The sequence below is a fragment of the Sceloporus undulatus genome, chromosome 5 (assembly GCF_019175285.1).
Source record: "Sceloporus undulatus isolate JIND9_A2432 ecotype Alabama chromosome 5, SceUnd_v1.1, whole genome shotgun sequence".
Classification (NCBI taxonomy): Eukaryota; Metazoa; Chordata; class Lepidosauria; order Squamata; family Phrynosomatidae; genus Sceloporus; species Sceloporus undulatus.
Window position 1 is genome coordinate 17588581 of NC_056526.1, and position 21315 is coordinate 17609895.

The window sequence follows — 21315 nt, forward strand, 5'->3', positions numbered from 1 at the left end:
CGCTAAAATTTTTTTGCCATCTTAACCACACTCTGATTTTGTTTGGCCACACACACACCAGTTTTGTAAAATGCTGTAGGGAATGTAAGTTCATTTTAATTACCATGAGTGCATCCTATGGAATCCTGGAGTTTGTAGTCTGTTAAAGTACTAGATCTCACTAGTTGAGAATGCTAACCTGCAAATCCAAGGTTTCCATAGGATGCAATCATAGCAGTTAAAGCATAATCATAATGCTATGATTGCATAATATGTCTAGACTGTAACAAATATATAATGGCATAATCATCCCAACAACCCCATCTGGTATACTGGATAGTGAGGAAAAAAATGAAATCATCTTGATTGCCATGTCAGTCGCAACCCTGGATTAAATGCAACTAGTAGTCCCATGTAGAGTAAGTAGACCTACTGAATCAATGAGAACTTGGTAGGTCACCACTTACATAAATCTAATTGATTTAGCTGAACTGTTCTAGCAAGGATTCACAATTAGATTTAGACCTATGTGCTTACCTTGTCACATCAAAGCAGCCTTGAAAGATATACATGGGAAGGATGACTTTAAAGATATAATCCTCAATTTGTATTCTAAAGTGGTAATAACCTGTATTAATGACATTTCTGACCATGCAGCTCATCTTGGAACTGCTTTGATAATTCAAATATCAGGAGGCAGTTGTTCTCACAAACCAGCTGAACAAAAAGGTTATTGTTTTTCTTCTTAAATTAGGAACATTAACAATGCCAACCATTATCCCAAATAATATTTTAGCAATAGACTATGAAAACACAGCCAGGTTCACTGGGCCATTGCCAGGACAAATTATTCATGGTTGAGTGTTGGCATCTCATGCCATGTGAAACTGGCAGGTAATTCATATTTCAAAAAAATCTCAGTTCCTGGGCAGGTGTACTACTTAGAAACCCAGAGACTTTCCAAAGCTCCAGAGTAAGCATTTCCCAAGCAAATATCCCTCTCTTTTCCAAAATGAGAGGGTGGATGAATGGTTAGAGCAGGGTGTATATTTTAAATATGCATTGCTTGAAATTTTGTTCCTGTTTTTTAAAAAAAAAATCCATTCACATCTCACTCTATAGTTGTGAATGTCATACTTGGAACACTTGGAACAAGAGACCAGGATTCAAATCCATCACTGCCATAACAGAGCTCAAGTATTGGCCTTGGGCCAATCACTCCATCTCAGCCTCACCTAGCTTACAGGGGGTTTGCAAGGATAAAAATGAAAAGGGGAGGACCATATATGCCATCCTGAGCTCCTACAACGAACAGAGGATATAAACATAATACAGTGTAAATAAATGATGCCACCCTTTAGTTCCTCCATTAGATTAGCTATTGGTCCAAATTCTCCTCCTTTAAAATCCTCTATGGGTTTCTCCTTCCATTCTCTCTCTCTCTCTCATTCCCTGTTATTGGAAAGTATTATGCAGGTTCCTGGATTTTTTGCACGTGGAAAGGTTTATTTTCTTTACTACAACTCCCAGGACCACCTAGCCAGTGACTGCAAGGATTATAGAATCTGTAGTCCCCAAAAGGCAATTGTTCCACAGGCAGCATAAGGCACAAATTCATAAGAAACTGTGTGTTACTAATTTTCTGCTATTGTTTATTTTATTTTATTTTATTTTTGTAGCACCAACAAAACTCACATCTCCAAATGCTGCTCTTTTTCTGAGTTGCCCCCAAAATGTGCTGTTCTTTTTATCAAGGCTGCCCATTTCCCTTTACTGCCTTTTATGCCTGACATTCGAGTGCATCATCGATAACAAAGTCAGAATTATCCAGGCCATAGTGTTTCCCATTACTATGGTTGGTTGTGAAAGCTGGACAGTGAACAGGGACGTAGCCAGGGGGGGGGGGGTTCTTGGGGTCCGGACCCCCCCTTCCATTAGAAAAATGAATAGGGCATGTTGCTGCGCTGCCGCGCCCAAGCCCCATTATAATGGTGGCACTTAGTCTGGACCCCCCCCCTTCCTAAAATCCTGGCTACGTCCCTGCAGTGAAGAAAGCTGACAGCAAGAGAACAAACTCATTTGAAATGTGCTGGAGGAAGTCTTACAGATACCATGGACTGCTAAAAAGACAAGTGAATGAGTCTTAGAGCCTGAATCTCTAGAGCAGGGGTAGGCAACCTGTGGCCCACGGGCCGGATGCGGCCTGGCAAGGCCTTGGGACCGGCCCCAGCCCAGTCCTGCCGCCGATTGCCGCCGGGGCCTTTGGCCTCTCGCGCGAGGGGCATGATGGGGTAATTGTCTATAGAAGCCTCAGAAACATGTATTTATCTTAACATGTTTTTAAAAATCAGCAAATTTCTTCATGTGTCCTCCATTTTTTATTTAAAAAGTGCCCTCCATTTGAAAAATTTGTCCTACATTTGTCCCAGTTTATTTATTTATTTAATTTGTTAAAAAAATTATTTAATTATTTATTTTTTTGGCTTCGGCCCCCCAGTTGTCTGAGGGACAGTAACCCAGCCCCCGGCTCAAAAGGGTTGCCTACCCCTGCTCTAGAGGCAAAGATGACTAAACTGACTGTTGTACTTTGGACATATCCTGAGACATTCAACTGACTCTTTGGCGAGTTACAGACTGCCCGTTTGGGGCGGCCTGTAACTGGCCCTTTCCCCACTGTATTGGGGCCTCAGCTGCCACAACGGCAGCCTCTGAGGCCCCGATCCACTGCTTTTCAGGCTGCGGGGAAGCAGCAAAAGGCCACTTCCCTGCGGCCTGGAAAGGGGTGTCCTTGGGGCTTCATGCCCCAAGGACACCCGGCGGCAGTGGGGACGTGGAGAAAGGAGCCACTTGGCCCCTTTCTCATTTGTGTTGCTGGCGCAGCCGTGTAGAGGTTGCGCCAGCGATGCAAATCCTGGAAGGAGCTCCGAAACGGAGCTCCTTCTGGGGCTGCGGAAAGGGCGCCCCAGGCGCCCTCGCGCGGCCCCATTTGGAGGCGGCACAGTCATGACATAGTCATGGTTGCGCTCATGTGTATAGGGCACCACCATTTTCTACACGCTCTGTGCGTATTAGGGTTAGGGGCGTAGGAAGTGACGCCCCTTCCTAACCCTAATACGCGCTCTGTGCGTACTTTGTGCGCGTCTGTAACGTGCCATTGGAAAAGAGTATAATGCTTAGAAAAGTGGAAGGCAGCAGGAAAAGAGAGAAAGGCACTGCAGATGGGTTGATTCAATCAGGGCAGCCATATCCCTGAGTTTACAAGACTGGAGCAAGACAGCTAATGACTAGTAGGACTATTGCACTATACTGTCATAGTACTATTTGCCATTTTAATGCCATGGCGACATTCTGTGGAATTCTGGGGTTTGTAGTTTAGTGAGGCCCAAGACTTCTCTGGTTGAGAATTCTAACTGCCCCTTCCTAAACTGCAAATTCCATAATTCCTTATGATGTTGCTTTGTCAGTTAAGCAAAGCATCTTATGTTGCTTTGCCAGTTAAAGAGGAATATAGCACTATAACAATGTAATCTGATAGGGCCCTAGGCATCTCTCATTCAGAGGGCTGCCTCATGTCAAAACTGAGATGACAGCAAATAAGAACAATAATAAATGCCTGGCATATCCTCTTAGGTCAACCTGGCAGTTCTGCATCTGATTTCTAACAAATCCCTCCTCAAAAGCAGCAGCAACAACAACAACACTGAGTTAATGACTCCCTGTTCTGGGTACTTGAACAACTTCCCTGCAATATCAGCAGCAACAACTCCCAGAGATAGACCACTGGATTAGATAGGTTGTGCTTGTGACCCCATAATTATGATCTTAAGAGAGAAGATGCATTTCCAAATCTGCTCCAAAATCCCAGGGTAATTGTGGAATTGTTTACTTATAAATCCATTTTATGGCTATGCTTATCATAACTCCCCACAGATTACTTAGTGGGGAAAAAACACATAACAATTTTTCCTTGTAAATCTGTTGTTTGTGTCTTTACGTTAACTAAACTTTCAAAAAGATAATGTTGAGTTATCAGTTTGTTAGAGAGGATATTATCAGCATTAGAAAGGTTCTTTTGGTTTGGTTAGAACTTGTCAGTTTGTATATGTGTTAAATAATCCCTCTGCCTCCACACTGCTTTGAATAGTCCTAATTTATGGCTAGACATCGGTGTTCTCACAGATACATATGTGGCATTTCAACAAATTCATTTCCATCAGAAATTTCTCTCTTTTATTCTTTTTCTTTTTAAGGACATCCAACTAACAAATGTGTGAATGGGTGGATCTCTTATTGTTTTCACACCCTCTGCCTGCATCTCTTGGAGGACCTTTATTTTATTTACTGTCTTCATGAGCAGAGCCTAGAAATATGTAGTGTAAGATTCCAGGAAGCCAAATCCTTTTCCAAGTAGGGTACTTTCCCACTGCAGCTTGTCCCAACTCCAACTGCTGAGATCACAAATACTAGTTTCATCGATAAAAGTCCATTGCTGAAGTTCAGCAAATTTCTCATAATAAATCCATCCACCCCAGTTAAGGCCACTGCCAATGTTTATGGGTGTGTATATTTTTATTTGTTTGCTTAAGCCACTATCTCTCATGTAAATGGACAAATGTATTCCAGAATCTCTTTGAATATGTTCATTTTCTGGAGAAGGTTTCTGATGGGATGAGTTGGTGGTGTGTCCATCCAGTGTCAGCCAAACCATCAGGAGGAGAAACAGATCTTGGCATTCTTAGTTTTGTTTAAGTACATCTCCCAGCAGCTATAACTGGCCAGAGTCTTGGCTGGGGGATTCTGGAAATTATAGTCCAAAAAGGAAATGTTTGTCAAGCTCTCGAAAGAGCAGGGCTGCTGACTCAAGCAGCACGTTTTTTAGTATCATGAAAAGACAGCAAATGGTGTATTAATGGCTTATTATTGTTGCATTTTTATTTCCAAGTAGAAAGGGAAAGGCGCTTGTGTGATTTTCTGCCCCAGGGATTAAACTATCTGGTTGGCCTTAAGTTCTTGAGATGGTGCTACTTTCTGCTCTGACTCAGGCAGCAGGATATCTTGGGTAGTTCTGCATTGGCCTCGGATCAGAGGAATAGGTCCTACTCTGTCACTCGTCCGGTTCTCCTGAGGGTCTTTTCTCTGCATCCCTTTGGAGACTTGGGGGACAGTGGTTTGACCATACTCTGTGGCCTTCTCCTGTAGAGCCCTGCCAGATACCCACACTCTCTCTCTTTCACTAGTCCCTTGTGGAAAGCATGTTGTGAGAACATGCAAAGAATGTACTTTAACTTGCCAACCTGGGGGAAAAGAATTCCCAGAGAAATCATTTTCAATGTGAAATTTTCTCTTGGAAAATAATCCTTTTCCCATTACTCCTTACAGTACTTTAAAAATAGCCATTGTTACTTTTTATCATGTTGAAAAAAACAACTAATTGCATTACTTGTCACCCTGGTGATTGTTTTTCCATTACTTTGACAGGAAAAAATTCCTTAAGTCTGACAGTGGCATAAAATCTGAAATACTTCTGTCAAAATGATCCCAAATTATTCTTAAGAAGTAACCTCTAAGACTAACTAGAAAGTATTTTTCATTAGTCCACTAATGGACTAATGTAATGTTATCTACGTTCATCACATTTCTTTTGATGTAAACCAAGCTTTGATGCTAAAGGATACAACTTCAGACCTGAGATTGTAGAAACTAAGTGCTTTCACCTTCATTCTCTTGGATTTGTTTGGTTTCAATATATTTGCACTTACAGACTGATATGAAGTTTGTTTAGGAAGCAGTCTTCTGTAGATCCTCTGCTCCCATCACAACAAGTTAGTCATGTACATACTTTTCCAACAAAGGTTGACATTTGACTCAAAGGCATTTGGAGATATAATCAAAAGTGACCTTTATGGCTGTAGCTAGAGCTTGGAAAAGTGTTTTCTTTTTTTGGGCTACAGTTCCAAGAATACTCCCACCAACATGGCCCCTGGCCAGGCTAGCTGGGGGATACTGGGAATTGTAGTGCAAAAAAGCAACTTTATCAAGTTGTGCATCCAACATGGTGATTGCTGAGGCCACATCATGATTATTGAACTGTATGTTTCATTCTCTTTTGAATTCCTTCAGAACATTAGATGTTCAATATCTGAAATAATCTGAAAGGTTATTGCAAAACAACCTTGATCATTTCAACTTTCTCAGGGCCAATCTTAATCTAAGGAAATAAACCAGGGAAATGAGTCCTGGGACTGCTAGTGCAATTGGTGGACAAGCACCAAAATTTAAAACAAGCAGCTTTCTAAAAGTCACATCCTCATCTTCCTGAAAGGTAAAAAGGTACAAGTTTCCCCTTTGATGTGCTTGTCATATCCGACTGTAGGGTTTTCCCGAACCTCTAAATCTTCCTGAACCTCTAAATAAATAATAGCAGCAGCAGCAGCAAACACACATGAGTATAAACTAAAGGCCTGTTGAAATATTGTGTGAAACATCCTTAAGAGCTGCTGGAAGGGAAGAAAGAAAGTCTGCAATACAAATTGCAGTTGCAGTGTTGAGTGAAGAAGTGCTAATCATTCCTCATATCCCAAAATAAAACCAACACTTGCTAAGGTTGACCTACTGTCAGCTATGAAAGATAAGACATGAGTTCAGCAAAATAGTCCATGGCACAAGAAACACAGTATTCCATCAGAGTTGTGAAAATCACTTTGCTCTGGCAAGTTCCTGCCTACACAGAAAACCGTATGGCCAGAGGACTGGATGGGTAGCTTGGGTGGCTGTAGCCAATTCAGAGCCTTAGATTACTTCAGTGCCAATACATTCCAAGTTGAAATTCTGATCATTCACCATAGAAGCAGCTCCACATAGAACCAAAAGCTCCCAGTATGAGAACTGGCTGTTTCTGACACCTCTCCTGTGAAGCTGCTATTTGCCTTTACGGGCCAAAAATCTGAAACCTGTGGATGATCTTTTGTGATGTCAGAGGTGATCAGCTCCTGGTGATACTACACCTGAGTAGTCTCTGATTATATATTTAAGCAGGTTAAATTATGCTCCATCCATAGTTACACAGAGTATGCCTTTAAAAATAACCCAACACCAAGTTTAAGTAATGACGAAATATATACACATACAGTGGGTCCTCGCCTTACGCGGGGATCCGTTCTGGATCCCTCCGCGTAAGGTGATTTCCGCCTATGTTCAAGCCCCATTGGAAACAATGGGGCTCGTGCACGGCGGCGCAGCAGCACAGCGGCATGCGGGGCGCAACGGGCACACACGCCCATTCAATTGAATGGGACGCGCCGCCCCTTCCACCCCGCACCCGCTCCGCGGCTTGTGCGCATATGCTCAAGCCGCGTAAAGATGGCACTCTTGCATTGAGACTCTACCTTCTTGATCTGGAAAATGGAAAAGAGGATCTAAGACTCAAGGCAAAGCCATGAGATTTAGGAGTACTAATTGCCTTCCATGGGGGAAAACACACAGGCATCAACAAGGATTTTTTTCAGGGAGTTAAAATCTTTGTTTAAGGGGATTGCTACACATGGCTTTTAAACCATAATTACAGCTGGGGAAAAGTGCATTTGGCAATACTTATCACAGGACAATGATTCTAGCCAGTAGCTGCTGTGTCCCTGAAGCATGGTTAGGGCATCCTTTTTCATTGATGGGTTAAACCCATCAATGAGCTTGCAATTGTGCTAGTCCCCAGGTGCAAAACACTGTTGCTAGGGCAGTTGCAATATTGCCAGTCACGTGGTGTCAGTGTCTCCTCCTCTCCCTGTTCCACTTGCTATTACCAAGCAGATTGATTCCCTCCTCCCCCCCCCCCGATTTCTTTTCTTTAAAAAAAAAACCCTCAACCCTCAGTCGAGGGCAAGTTTTGGGGCCAAAATTATGGATTTTGATATGATCTATGGATAAGTTGAAGATAAAACTTGGGACATATAATGAAGGATGTAAAGGGAGAAAGCAAAGGAAAACAATGTCAAAGAACAAAACTCCACCAGGTATAACTATTTGTACTCGTACTAAAGGCTGGATGGATGAAAGAGTAGAGGAGGGTCAGTGTTTCCAGGGCAGATTAAACTCTTGCCTTTCACCATATATATGTGTGTGTGTGTGTGAGAGAGAGAGAGAGAATTAAAATACAGTACTTACATTGACCCATGGATAAGTCGACCCAGGTTTTGGGGGTTAATTTTTTAACCTAAATTTATAGACTTAGACATGAGTATATATAGTATGCATTGTCAGCCTCAAACGAAGGCAATGGCAAACTCCTTCTGAACAAATTTTGCCAAAAAGTCTGTAATAGGGTCACCTTAGGGTTGCCATAAGTTGGAAGCAACTTGAATGTACTCAACAACAACTTTAAGTTTTCAATATAGTCAATCCCTTACTTGAACCCCCTCCCGAAACAAACTACCCTTACAAATTGGATCCAGTGGGAAATCAGATGAAGATACTGTATTGGATGATGCTGTTTCAGTCCATAATAGTCCCTCTTTTCCAAAGGTTTGGACATTTTTACCCATCTCTGTATAAATAGCTACAAACAATGAATTGATGTCTAGCCAGAATTCTATTTGTGCTCTACAAATCAATCCCTGTTCTTCAGTCATAGTCCAGCACTTATTACTATGCCACATTGGCTCCCTTTCCTTGTCACACATGCTCAGTGAGGGATTCTGGAGACAGCTGCTGCTTACTTTGCCTGTAGTAAGTAGGCACAGCCAGCTGCAGTAGGATCAGCTAGATAAAATCTCATTCTCTCCCAACTCAAGCTGTATTGCATTGTTTACTGCAGACACATGGATGCAAACCATCACAAAAGTATGTGTTTCTCAAGCCCTTCTTCCTCCCAGTGCCAATGCAGCTAAGAAGCTTCCAGCTAGACAGAGGGCAAGGAGGACATAGGGGAGAAGGCAGGCTTTAAAAGAGTTTGCAAAAAGGAGCTTCTAAGAAGCTTTGTTAATTGAGATATGTCCGCATTGCCCAAAGCTGAGAAAGAAAGATTACTGTGTTAGGAGGCACTTTGGGTGATATGGGTAGCAATGAAATGAATTTGGTTTTAAGAGAGAGGGTCCTAGTTTAAGGGACTGCGTGCTGGGATAGGTCTTTCAAAAATGTTGCTGAATGTAGGATCTCTGTTTATTACTTCTTAGGTTAATATTTGAGTCTCATCTGTAATTTCTTTGGCAAATCCACACATTGTGCAGAGGCAAACCAAAGCATATTGCTTAGTGTACAAATAGGCAGGGAGCTACAGGCAAGCACAGGTCTCTCCCAAATGAACCTGCATGATAAACACATTTAATGTGTTCATGCTTTGTACAAATACAACTGAGATGTAATATTCAAGGTGGACCCCAGGCCCTTTTTAGAAGACAGCAATCTCAGGCGGGTTACAGACTGCTGCCGCCGCTTGCTCCATGCAGGAGCCGTAGCAGCCACAACGCACGGCTCCCGCGCGGAGCAAAAAAGGAGCTCCAAAATGGAGCTCCTTCTTGCGGCACCTCTATGACGTCACGAGGCACCGCTGGCGCATTCGCAACGTCATAGGCGCCGCGACACGTCTGGACGCTATGCGTCCGATACGTAAACATGGCGGCCCCCATGTGGAAGGGGCGCCACCATGTTGTACGTATGGAATACGTACTAGGTTTAGGGGGGTGCAGAAGCACCGCCCCTTCCTAACCCTAATACATATTCCATACATATTTTTGGCGGTCTGTAACCCGCCTCAGAGTTGTAAAGGAATGTACCTGGGTAATGCTATATGTATCTGAGTGATACCAGTGTTGCCAAATGCAACTCATACGTTTTTATAGTAAAGGAACAAATTTAAAACGTGACTATGTGAATTCAATCCTCAAAAGAAATTTGCACCCTTTATATTCCACGAACTTCTCCTCTTATTCAAGTGAATTTCAAGTTTATTTCATATCCAGGTAATTTCAAGGATGCTTGTTGAAGAAAAGTTCCTCAGGGGTTTCCACTGCTTTTTTTGAAACAATTTTTCTTCCACACACAGCTTTCCCCTTCCCAGGAAAAAAAAGAAATGATAGCTAATGAAAACAATATATAGGCATAGCCACATATCAAGAAGGGGAAGGAAAAGAGCTACCAGCTCCCTTGAAAACCATCTTGTTCAAACAATAAGCCAAAGAGACTACTTGAGCAAACATTCCTTTCTATTAACCTTGTGTTTTGGTGAGTTGTGTGTTCAAGAATTCCCTTATGTTTTCTCCAAGCCCCCGTCAGCATTAAACATTTTTCACCATTAGGCTTATTTTTTTCAGTCTAAAACTTACTGGCATAATCATTGGCAAAACAATCATATCTTTAAACTTTCTAAGTGAACTGAGCATGTCAGGGGTGCTGTAGATAGAAAAGTCTGCTTCCTTTCTTCCTAGAATGACAATCTCTCTCTCTCTCTCTCTCTCTCACACACACACACACACACACACGCACACACACTTTTATTATCTGCTTGTCCCACCCACGAGCATTTCTCTTCTATAAACCGGAAAGTTTCCCTCATAAGAAACATCCTGGCAATCAGCTGCATTGCATGTGGAACGCTAAAAACAAAAAACGGATGGAGTCTACTGTCAACAAAGCTTCTTTTTTTAATGAAAGACTGCAACAACTGAGACATCTGTTTCAGCACTATACCATGTCTGTAACATTCACCAGAACCTTGCCCAAATCTGAGTTAGTTGCTTTCCTTTGCTTTTAAACTTTGAGTGAGGCCAGGTCTTGGATCTCTCCCCCCAGGATGGAAAAATGCTGGGGAGGGATGCACACTACTTTCAAATACACCTTTTGTCCCCAAATTTTAAAAGACACACATTTGCAGAAGGACACACTTACAGATATTAATTGTTCCTAAGCAAATGTTGTGACACTGGGAGACATCTCCTCTACCTTATAATATAGTTACCTATCTTTCAGAGAAATCTAAAGAGAAGAAAGAAAGGGAACAGTGCACCCTGTGCTTGAGATCTTCATTTAATACAAGATTCATTCTTTGTGAATATTGTACATGCATACGCTCGACAAAAACTTTCTCCAGGAAACCACAGCTTCTGAAAAAATTCTCCCATTAACTCAAGACTGAATATCACTAGAAAGTGGAAGACACAGATAGTAATCCCTCTGTGCTTGCCTCTTTTTTTTTTTCATTTTTAAGAAATGGGAATACTTTTGCAAACATGCGTAAAGAAGTTCAAAAGTAGAGAGAGAGAGGGAGAATTTGAGCTACATCGCTGCCCTCTTCATGATGATTCTGAGGAGCATATATTGAGCGCTTACCTCTGCAGCAGAAACAGTTTTCAGACAAGGATAGGTACAGCAGACATAGGCAGGAGTGCAGTAAGAGAAGCTCCCAGGCTGTCTAAACCCTGCAAGCCTAATCCATAGAACTACACTCACTCCTTAACTCCTCCCCAAAGTCAGTGCTAAGTGAATACATATCCCTTATGTTTAAATTTGGCAGCCAGCGGTATGCATTGTCCTCAATTTATTCTAATAAGCAGCCAATGGCTAGGCTTCAGCCAAAGGTGGGGTCAGCCAGCCTGGAGGGATGCCTGTCATTCCCAAGGCATGCTCAGGAAGCCACTCATAAGAAAACCAAGACCTAAAAACCTCTGAAAATTCACACAAGCTGCCAAAACTGTCCTGCTCCATGCCCTTTTTTGGTTATCCTTAGCAGGGCCTCTGAAAGTAAATCCGTTGTCAGGAACAATCATAAGAAATGTTAATCTTGGAGAAAAAGCCTCTCTTGTTGAACACAAATGGAAGCTTTTTTATATATATAAAAAAAGAAGATGACAAAATATATTGGAAAACTAGAATCAGGAAGAGACTTAGTCTACGTATTTATGGGTGCATTCATTTTGCAAAGGATGGCGGTCAGGCAGTGGAGGGGGAAATAAAATTAAAACCAAAGCATTTACTGCAAACAAAATACAGCAACACTGTATTTTGGGAATGAATACCAGATGGTTGAAAAGTATTTCCTCTATCATTTTAAATCTGCTGGGAAAGCCAAGTGTGCAGGAGAGTGCAAAAGATGAGTTAGCAAACACTGAAAGCATTTTAGGTAGGAAATTAAGCATTCTCATTTTCATTTGCAACTGTTAAAAGATTTTATGTCATTTTTTTTAAAAAGGGGGTATTTTTATGCTTTTCACCTAACAGATGGATCTATTGAATTCTAATTTTCTAAATATCTGGTTAGGATGCTTGCTTGTGTTCCAGGATTTTGGCATGCTTTCCTTTGGGGAAGAGCAATTGATCTGTGGAACAGCACTGGTTTTGACAGCACATGCTTTCTGCTTCACACCCTGGCACTGCCACTTAAGAGGATCATCTAGCAAGTGATAAGAACTATCTCCCTGAGACTCTACAGAGGTGCTACCTGTCAGTACTGGGTGGACAGGGCAAGGATCTGCATAAGTTCTCCTACGCAGGCGTATGAACATTGTTGTCTAAGATAGAACAGCTGTATTCCATTTATGTAGAGTGTGAAGTGGAGTTGCATGTGAAATGTCATCTGTGCATGCTTGCACATTGTACATGGGCATGCATAGCTGCACACCATTGCACATTCAATTGTGCATCATCACAGTTCACTACTAAGGCAGCATTGTGCAGCCCACTGTATAACTCTGTAAGCATAAAGCAACAAAATCCAAAATCCATCCTGTATTAGACAAACTAAAAAAAGTACAATAAAGAAAGATAGATGGTATGAAGCATGGAATGGAAAGGGGATGCACTTTTGATGCATTTTCCAATGTGATGTTTAAGAAGTGTGTGTAGACATATTCATGCCAATAAGCTGAATGGGAACAAAGGCATGCCTGATGAGGAAGCCAGCGAAGTTTCCAAAGCTAATGTGATGTTCTTTATGCATTTTGACTGGACCAATAAAGATATTGCTTCAGTTTTATTTTTGGCTTTTTTAAATCCCCCCCCCCCCCCCCGGTATGGTCAACAAGGCTACATTTTCTGTGAATGTAAAGTTACACTCCATCTCCTTTTTATAGAATCACCATTGAGCATTTTTTCCATTGTTCATTATATCATGTATAATTACAATGATCACATCTATGATGTTGCTGTGTAAACTATATCAGCCAATTCCTACATCGATGGGAGCCAGAGACCTCCATAAGTGGGGTGCAGTGAATCCAGTGGCATTACTGTGGTTCGTATCACCCGGTACAGAGAGTGTGATGGTGGGGAGAGGGTGTGGTGGGGGCCTACTCCTCCCTCCCACTGCTTCGCTTGCCTGTCCCTTGGCTGTCTGGCCACTGTCTGACCAGGCCACTGCTGGAGGGGCAGTGCCTTCAGCTCACGGCCTGGCATGGTGAGTAGCCATGCCAGACTCTAAACAGAAGACACCATCTCCTAGCAGCAGCCACTGGAGGCAGTGTTGAGGCCTCCAGATGGCCCATTTAGGGTCCGATGTGGCTGTTCAGGCAAAGAGCCATACAGACCCTAACTGGAAGGCATCACCCTGCAGCAGCAGTCACTGCTGGAGGAGCAGGGCTTAGGCCTCTAGACGGCATGTTCAGGGTATTACTTGGCTGCTGGATGAGTGAGCAAGGGAGATGGCACTCTTTCAGCCTTGCCCAGCAGTTGTGCTAGTGCCACTGGGTGTACCCCCCCTTTCTGGGGTGTCACCCAGCACAGTCTGTATTCCACATACCATTGTAGTGACACCCCTGAGTGAATCTGTTCTGGATTTTATTTCAGACTTTATTCTGTTCTTGAAGTGCCTATCATGTATCCGCCAACATTTCATAGATGAAAGCCAGGATGTGTGTGTGATGAAAATGGCAAATGTTATTAATAAGGAGGAATACACAAGCTAGGGGAGGCTGTAGCACTTTGCTCTTGCCTGAGCTTACTGAAAGGACAATGTTCTGTCCCCTCATTTACTCTCCTTCTGCTGAGTTAATGGAGCACAAACTAATTCTGCACTTTGAACTCAGTTTCTAGCAACTGAAATAAGCTGAGGACAAAGGGGGAAAGAGACAGGAGGAGAGAGAAACTGGGATATTTTAAAAACAGCTGGGGAAATGGTACAGCAGAAGATAATCAAGATTGTCTCTGCCAAATCTGGGCAGTTGGAGGGTATGCCATCAACATCGGCTGGGATCTCTAATGGTGCCATGCATATGGTACATGCCATTGTGTGTAGGGGTGGGGCTGGTCATTGTACAATGGGGTATTTAATTCTTGGCTTTATAAGCAGAGTTCCACAACTGTAACCCTTCAACATGGGCCTAAATCCTACTGTTAGTCTTGATTAGACTCAGACCAAATCAACCATTGAATCAAACAGTAAGAGCTGTTAGACAGTGGAACACACTCCCTCAGAGAGTGGTGGAGTCTCCTTCCTTGGAGGTCTTTAAACAGAGGCTGGATGGCCATCTGTTGAGGATGTTTTGATAGAGAGTTCCTACATGGCAGGAGGTTGGACTGGATAGACCTTGTGGTCTCTTCCAACTCTACGATTCTATGATTCTCTGAAATGAATTTACCAACATGTTGACTCACCATTTAACAAATGATTCTAAGGGTTTACTTGAGTTGGGACTAATCAGCAAATTTCCAGCTAGGGCTGGTAGAAGCTAGAGTCAAAAACAAGATGTTCACACTTTGCCCACTGCTATTATAAAGAAATAGTTCTACCTGAGAGATTCTTGAAGAAGGAAAGAGAACTAAGTTGGTAAATGAGATTTTTATAAGAAAAGGACACTAAGGGAAGATCCAAAAACAGCAAGAGTGGGTGAAAGAGATAAAGAAGGAGCAAAGTATATCAGATTGTACAAAATTGAGAAATCAGAGAGTACTAAGATGTTTTTCACATGACACTGTTATAGCACACTCATAGTGCTATATAGTGCATGCTCTCCATCATTTCACAGGTGAAAACTGGGACATATGCAGCCAACCAATATCAAACATGCAGGGAGACGTGGCAGCAATTTGCTTTGCCACAGTCTACTTGGAAGGCAAGATTATGTCCCCTCCTCTCCAGTTCCATTGCTGGATTAATTGACTGCAAACTACTTTAGGGGAAGTGAAGAAAAACAGAGAAACTGAAATATTTTAAAAGCATCAGAAAAACTGGAATGATGGAGGATTAGTGGAGACTGTCTCTGCCAAATTGGGACAATTGGAAGCTATGTGTTACTCCCATCTTTGCTGGGACCAGATCACCCCTGACACTGCAGCTCTCTTGGTGCTGTACTTGCTGTAATGCTGTTAGGTTGTTTGGAAATCTATTCTTTTCCCACCTGAAATATTCTACGAAATGATTATTATGGACTGGAAGCTTGAAATTCACTATGAAAAAGACAGTACCAGTCAAAAGGCTTAAGGACGGGGATGACATAGCCATAATATTTTTGAATTTCACTATGGCCCAAAGTTCAAATGTTGGCACAATGTAATCAATGTCTTTTGGGCAAAATTCAAAGTCATAGTGAAGAAGCCACACCTTGTTGCATGCTATTAAATCCTAGTTGCTGGGTGTTTTTCATCCATGTACATCACCATCTCAGACAGTGTGTTTTGTGTGTACCATAATGTATTAGAGCCTTGTAGTGCTACCTCTCTTGCTCTCGTTTAGTAAGAGAAATGCTAGCGTCAGATGCCTTTGACCCTTCTCAGACTTTGTCACTCCTAAGTCACTCAAGCCAAAGCTTATTGTGGCTGGAAGCTTTTCTGAGAGGTGTCCACAATGGTTGAATAGACCCTGGTGTGATCACAGTTCGCAGACACTCACCAGCATTTGGCACTGACGCCTGACTGTTAAAAACATGGCCAGATACACTTCGTACTTGGCTGAGGAAAGAAAAACCTTGACACATCATTTTATTTAACTTGGACTCTGAACAGTTGCCGATAAGTGAGTGCTTTTACCTAGACCTAGACCTAGTCCGTAAGTGTTATCCCTATTTTATCTGGGGGATGGGACTAGGAGTGTAATCCAGGATTTAGAGGGTCCTGACAAAATGTCATGGAGGAAATGAAGAAGCATACAATAAAATGTGCAATATCTAATACTTCCTCTATTAAAGCTACTACTACAATTTGCACATCATTAGAACTGCATGGCTTTGGGTCTGACTTTGTTGACGATGGCACTGGGATTTTTTTAAAATTAAAAGTGGAATAAAACTGTTCAATAAATAAAGATTGGAAGGGCTATCAGAGAACAATTCACTCATTTTGAAGTTTGTACATTTGATGGGCTGTCCAGTCCAAGAGTGTGCCTCTATCCTATACAGTTATAGCAGTCTGATGCCACTTTAAGTGCCCTGGTTCCACCCTAAAGAATCCTAAAGTTTTTAGTTTGGTGAGATACATACAATTCTCTACTAGTGCAGTCCCAGTTTCTCTCTCCTACTCCCGCTCTTCCCTTTTGTCCTCAACTTAGTTCAGTCGCTGCAAACTGAGTTCAAAGGGCAAAAGTAGTTTGTACTCAGTTATTTCAGCAGTAAGAGGAAAGGAAAGGAGGGGTGGAATGTCGTCCTTCCCTGTAGGTTTGGACAAAAGCAAACTGCTGCAGCCTCTCCCAGCTTGTGTGTTCTTCCTAATGAATAAAATCACAAGCCAATGCTGGAAAGCATGTAATAGGATCCAAAATCAAATGAAGAAACAAGCCTTCATGTGCTTATTGATGGTTGTATTTTTATTCTTTAAAAGGGTTTTATGATTATCTTTAGTAATGATAAACTGTTTTGCATAATGAGCCTATGTACTTCTCTTACCCTCAACCTTCTGCACACACACAAGGATGGAAAGGGAGAGAAAGAGAGAGAGAAAGAGGTCAGTCGAATGACATATAGGAATATATCACGTAAACTGAGGCATAAGTAAAGTGTTGTTAGCTGTGAAGTTTGCTTGTGGAATTTGCTAGTAAAAAGCACACTAACAAACACAGCATATACACAACGTTAAATAAAATAAGCCCTTGAGGAGCATAACTACAATTTTTTCAGGCTTTAGCCTTCCCTTGATAAATATGAACTTAATCCAGGCACATAAATTATTTTAGTATGACATTTTATTGCTTGTCGTCATTCCTGCTGTCATCACTGCTAACCCCCTTGAAGTACATAAAACTTTCATCTAAATTCTTTAAAAGGCTACAAGCTGGACCAGCCTCAGTACGATAGCCTCACCATATGTAAAAATCACAGTGGATTCTTCACTTGTGGTATGAGCCCAGCTTCAGAATTGGTCTCTTATATGTCCAAACTAGAAGGCTGAACAATGAACTCGTTCCCATGTTTTCATTCTTCAGATGAGTTCTCTTTTTTTAAAAAATGCATATATCACATGCTGTGTGTTTAGCCATTTCTTTTCTTCTTTTACCTCATAACAAAATTATCCCTGCAAGTATTTTAGAAACTGTTATAAAACTGCAACAAGATTTGGATGGCCTCACAGGCATTAGCCTATTGGTGCTATGCACAGTTGGCTAGCCTATGCTATGCCTTTCATAAATCCGAGATACTTGTAATTTAGAAGAGATGTTCACAGACCATTGATGGTCTATGAATTCCAATCTATCTGTTCACAGAAAGGCTGCAAAACACACAAGAATATCTTCTTTTTTCCCCCTTCACTTGAATGATTGACTGATCTGAAAACATGGGACCATTTTGAACAAGATCAGATAATCAAACAAGCTAAGAAAGTTGTTACGCAAAATGCCAGACTCTCAGAAGGCACCCACAACCAGTATTTAATAGGGGGAATTTTATTAGCTCAAGTGAAGCTGCTGCGAGGGCTGTGGACAACTAAAAGCAGGGGTAAAGCCTGTGTATATTGGTTCTGAGAAACAGAACTCCAGAATGCAAGGTCCAAATGTAGAGGTTTTTTTATAACAGCAAATGAGAAGACAACTTTCACACAAAAATACACATTCACACATATATATAAGAACTAATGATATAGCAGATGGTGATTTTCATTATTGCAGAGGATGATGCTGTACCTGATTCCAGAAGCAGAGATTCCAGTCAGGAAGATTTGTGAGAGGAAAGTGGCTTAGCATGCTGCCTGTATCTGAGTTAGCCAGCAGTCGCAAAGGAGTCAAGAGACATGCAGGCACAGTGCCTGTTTCACCTCAAAACAAGACAAAATTGGTAGTGCCTGAGCAGGTGTACTTATAGGGCAAAATGTATCCCAGGGTGGTTTTTGAGGTGAAATTCCCAGGATGGAAGAACAGAACTGGAAGTCTGTAAATGGATGGACAATGAATGTCCCTGAACAAAGAAGTCTCACTCCCAGAGGGAGGTAATCTTAGATTTCTGTTCATGGATTAACCCAAGGTTTGTCACCTATCATCACTCCTCTCAGTGAAGGGATTATGCAGATTCTGATCTTAATTGATCTTTCTGGGGGGGGGGGGGGGGCTTGCCTGCCCCACGCTGAGCCAGCGGGATCTTCAAAAATGGTCATGGAAGTCCTTCTATGGCATGGCTAGTTTCCTGCACTGGGGTGCCCTCTTGACTACCTGCCTAAGACATCCCTTTAATATCAAACTGATATCAAAAAGAGATGGTGCAGAGAAGGGCTGGACCTTGGGGTAAAAAGCCATAGTCTAATGCTCATAATTTTATAATATAATTGATTAATTTCCCTCTAAATATTAATCAGTTTAAGAGGTGCTTCTCAATAGCTTGGCCTAGGCACATAATTTTCATAATACAGTGTTAATGTACGCAATAAGGGAACTGGAATGGCCAATCTCCCTGAAACAATCACTACTACTGGTAGTTCTTTATGTGGGTCCCTCACTATGTACACATACTTGGAATTCTGTGAATAAGGCCCACAGAATGCAGAAGGTCTTACATCTGTATAACAGCAATAGCAAGTACATAGCAAGTAGATTTCTATACCACCTATCAGTGCACTTACAATGTGTAAGCTAATTGCCCCCAGCAATCTGGGTAATCATTTTAGTGAACGTAGAAGGATGCAAGCCTGAGAGCCCCTGGTTGGTACTGAACTCACAACCTTGTGGTTTGTGGGTGAGTTGCTGCAGTACAGGCATTTAATCACTGCACCACCAGGGCATACAATTGCACTGTTGATCTTCTCCTTTGCTAAATGCTAACCTCTCACTTCCAAATGCTTTGAACTCTATGCTAAAAACATGGACAGTTTATGAAGAACAACTCATAAATTGATCCCACCACCCCACTCCTGTACTTCAATGCAGTTGTTTGCATTTTGTTTTCATTGTACATTATTGCTGCACATTTTGGGCCATCAGAGAGCTCAAGGTATTTTTCCCCACCTTTCCACAGTAACCACTCTTTGGCCTTGTACTGATCGGTAGGAAGGGTGGCAAGACGGCATCCCTTTCTCCCCCAAATCATTGCCTCAACAACCACATGGGCACGGCAACGATCTGCTCCAAAAAGGAGCTGCAAAATACAGTTCCTTTTTGCGCCATTGCCAAGGCGTAATTAGCGTCCATGGAGCAGCATGGTAACATCTCTTGTGCGCCACCCTGTTTGGACATGGCACACAAGACACGTCATTGGTGTGTGCTCCATGTGAACACGTGCATGCCAAAATGGCACCTGGAGAGCACAGAGCATGCAGACTCTCAGCTCTCCCGAGCCCTAATTTCAGCCCCAGGACGGCGCTTTTTGCCCATCTGTATCAGGCCTTTGTTCCCTAATCAATGGAATAATTGACATTTTGCAATCTCTATAAGGTTGTACATATTCTGTAAAGTCTTGCTTCATGCTTTATCGACAAATTTCCTGGGTGTACATCTGTCAGAGGTGTAGCTTCTGCAAATCTGCTGAGGAATGCAGCAGGGGTCCAGCCCAACCAGAACTTAGTGCCAGCACCCTGGCTTCTTATGGGGGAAGAAACATATCTGCTTGACCCAGGAATTGCATACCCGCCAACATTTCACAGATGAAAACTGGGACATGTGTGGCCAAGAAGCAGCAGAGAGTGGTCAAGATGGCAGGAGTTATTAATAAGGAAGAACATACAAGCTATGATATGCTACAGCAGTTTGCTTTTGTATGAATTTAGAAGGAAGGACAAGATTCCACCTCCTCTCCTCTTCTCTCTTCCATCCCACCGAGGTAATTGAGTGCACCTAATTATGCACTTTGAACTCTGTCGGCACCAATGTAAGGAAGTAAGTTGTGGATGAAGGGGGAAAATGTGAGGACAAAAAGAAAAAAGAAAGAAACTGGGATGTTTTAAAAACACCTTAACAAGTGGAAAGACAGAAGATTAATTGGGACTACACACACCTTATTAACTGTGCCTGAATTTTACTGTTTTGTATCATTCCGTCTAACATTTTGCAGATGAAAAGCAAGACACGTGGCCAAGGAACATCAAAGTATGGTCATGATGGCAAAAGTTATAGAAGAACACACAAGCTAGGAGGGACTGCAGAAACTTGCTTTTGAGTTAGTCTACTGGGAAAGCTAAGATTCTGCCTCCCTTTTCCTCTCCCTCTACTGAATTAATTGATTGAAAAAATGTTATTGTATTTTGAACACATTTCGAAGCAATTGAATTAAGGATAAAGATAGAAAGCATGATAAGGAGAGAGAAACCAAAGCGGGTTACAGATCGCCCATTTGGGGCGGGCTGTACCCTACCCTTTCCCCGGTGTATCGGAGCCTCAGCGGCCAAAACGGCAGCCACTGAGGCCCCGATCCGCCGCTTTTCAGGCTGCGAGGAAGCGGCAAAACGCCACTTCCCCGCAGCCTGAAAAGGGGTGTCTCTGGGGCTTCAAGCCCCAAGGACACCCCACAGCAGCAGGGAGGAGGAGAAACGGGCCACTTGGCCCCTTTCTCCTTTGGTCTGCTGGGCGCAGCCGTGTGAAGGCTGCGCCCAGCGGACCTAACCAGGAAGGAGCTCCGAAACGGAGCTCCTTCCTGCTCCGCGCTAAGGGCGCACTAAGCGCCCTGACACTTAGCGAGGATGTCACTTCCGTGCCACCCCGTATAGAGGCGGCGCAGTCATGACGTCCTCATGGCGGCGGCCGTGTGGAATGGCCGCTGCCATTTTGTGCGTGCAGAGCGCTCACTATGGTTAGGGGTGTGTGGAAGCACCACCCCTTTCTAACCCTAGTGCGCGCTCCGCACACACAAAACGGCCCATTTGTAACGGGCCCAAGAAACTTTAAAAGCAGCTGGAAAAGTGAGATGAGGGTTAATTGGAACTTACCCTGCCAAACTGGAACAGTTGGAGGGCATACAATATCTCTGTGCCCCATAATTCAAGTTTGCTAGTTGGAATGCAGCAGAATTC

General features: G+C 42.6%; 1 protein-coding gene across 1 annotated transcript in view; it reads right to left on the reverse strand.

Annotated features, from left to right (window-relative positions):
* CALD1 (caldesmon 1) overlaps window positions 1-11439 on the reverse strand; it is a 227383-nt gene extending 215944 nt beyond the window's left edge. The window contains exon 1 of the mRNA XM_042466854.1: window positions 11296-11439. The gene's annotated coding sequence lies outside the window, so the exon portion shown is untranslated. The remainder of the gene's footprint in view (window positions 1-11295) is intronic.
* Window positions 11440-21315: the final 9876 nt, after the last annotated feature.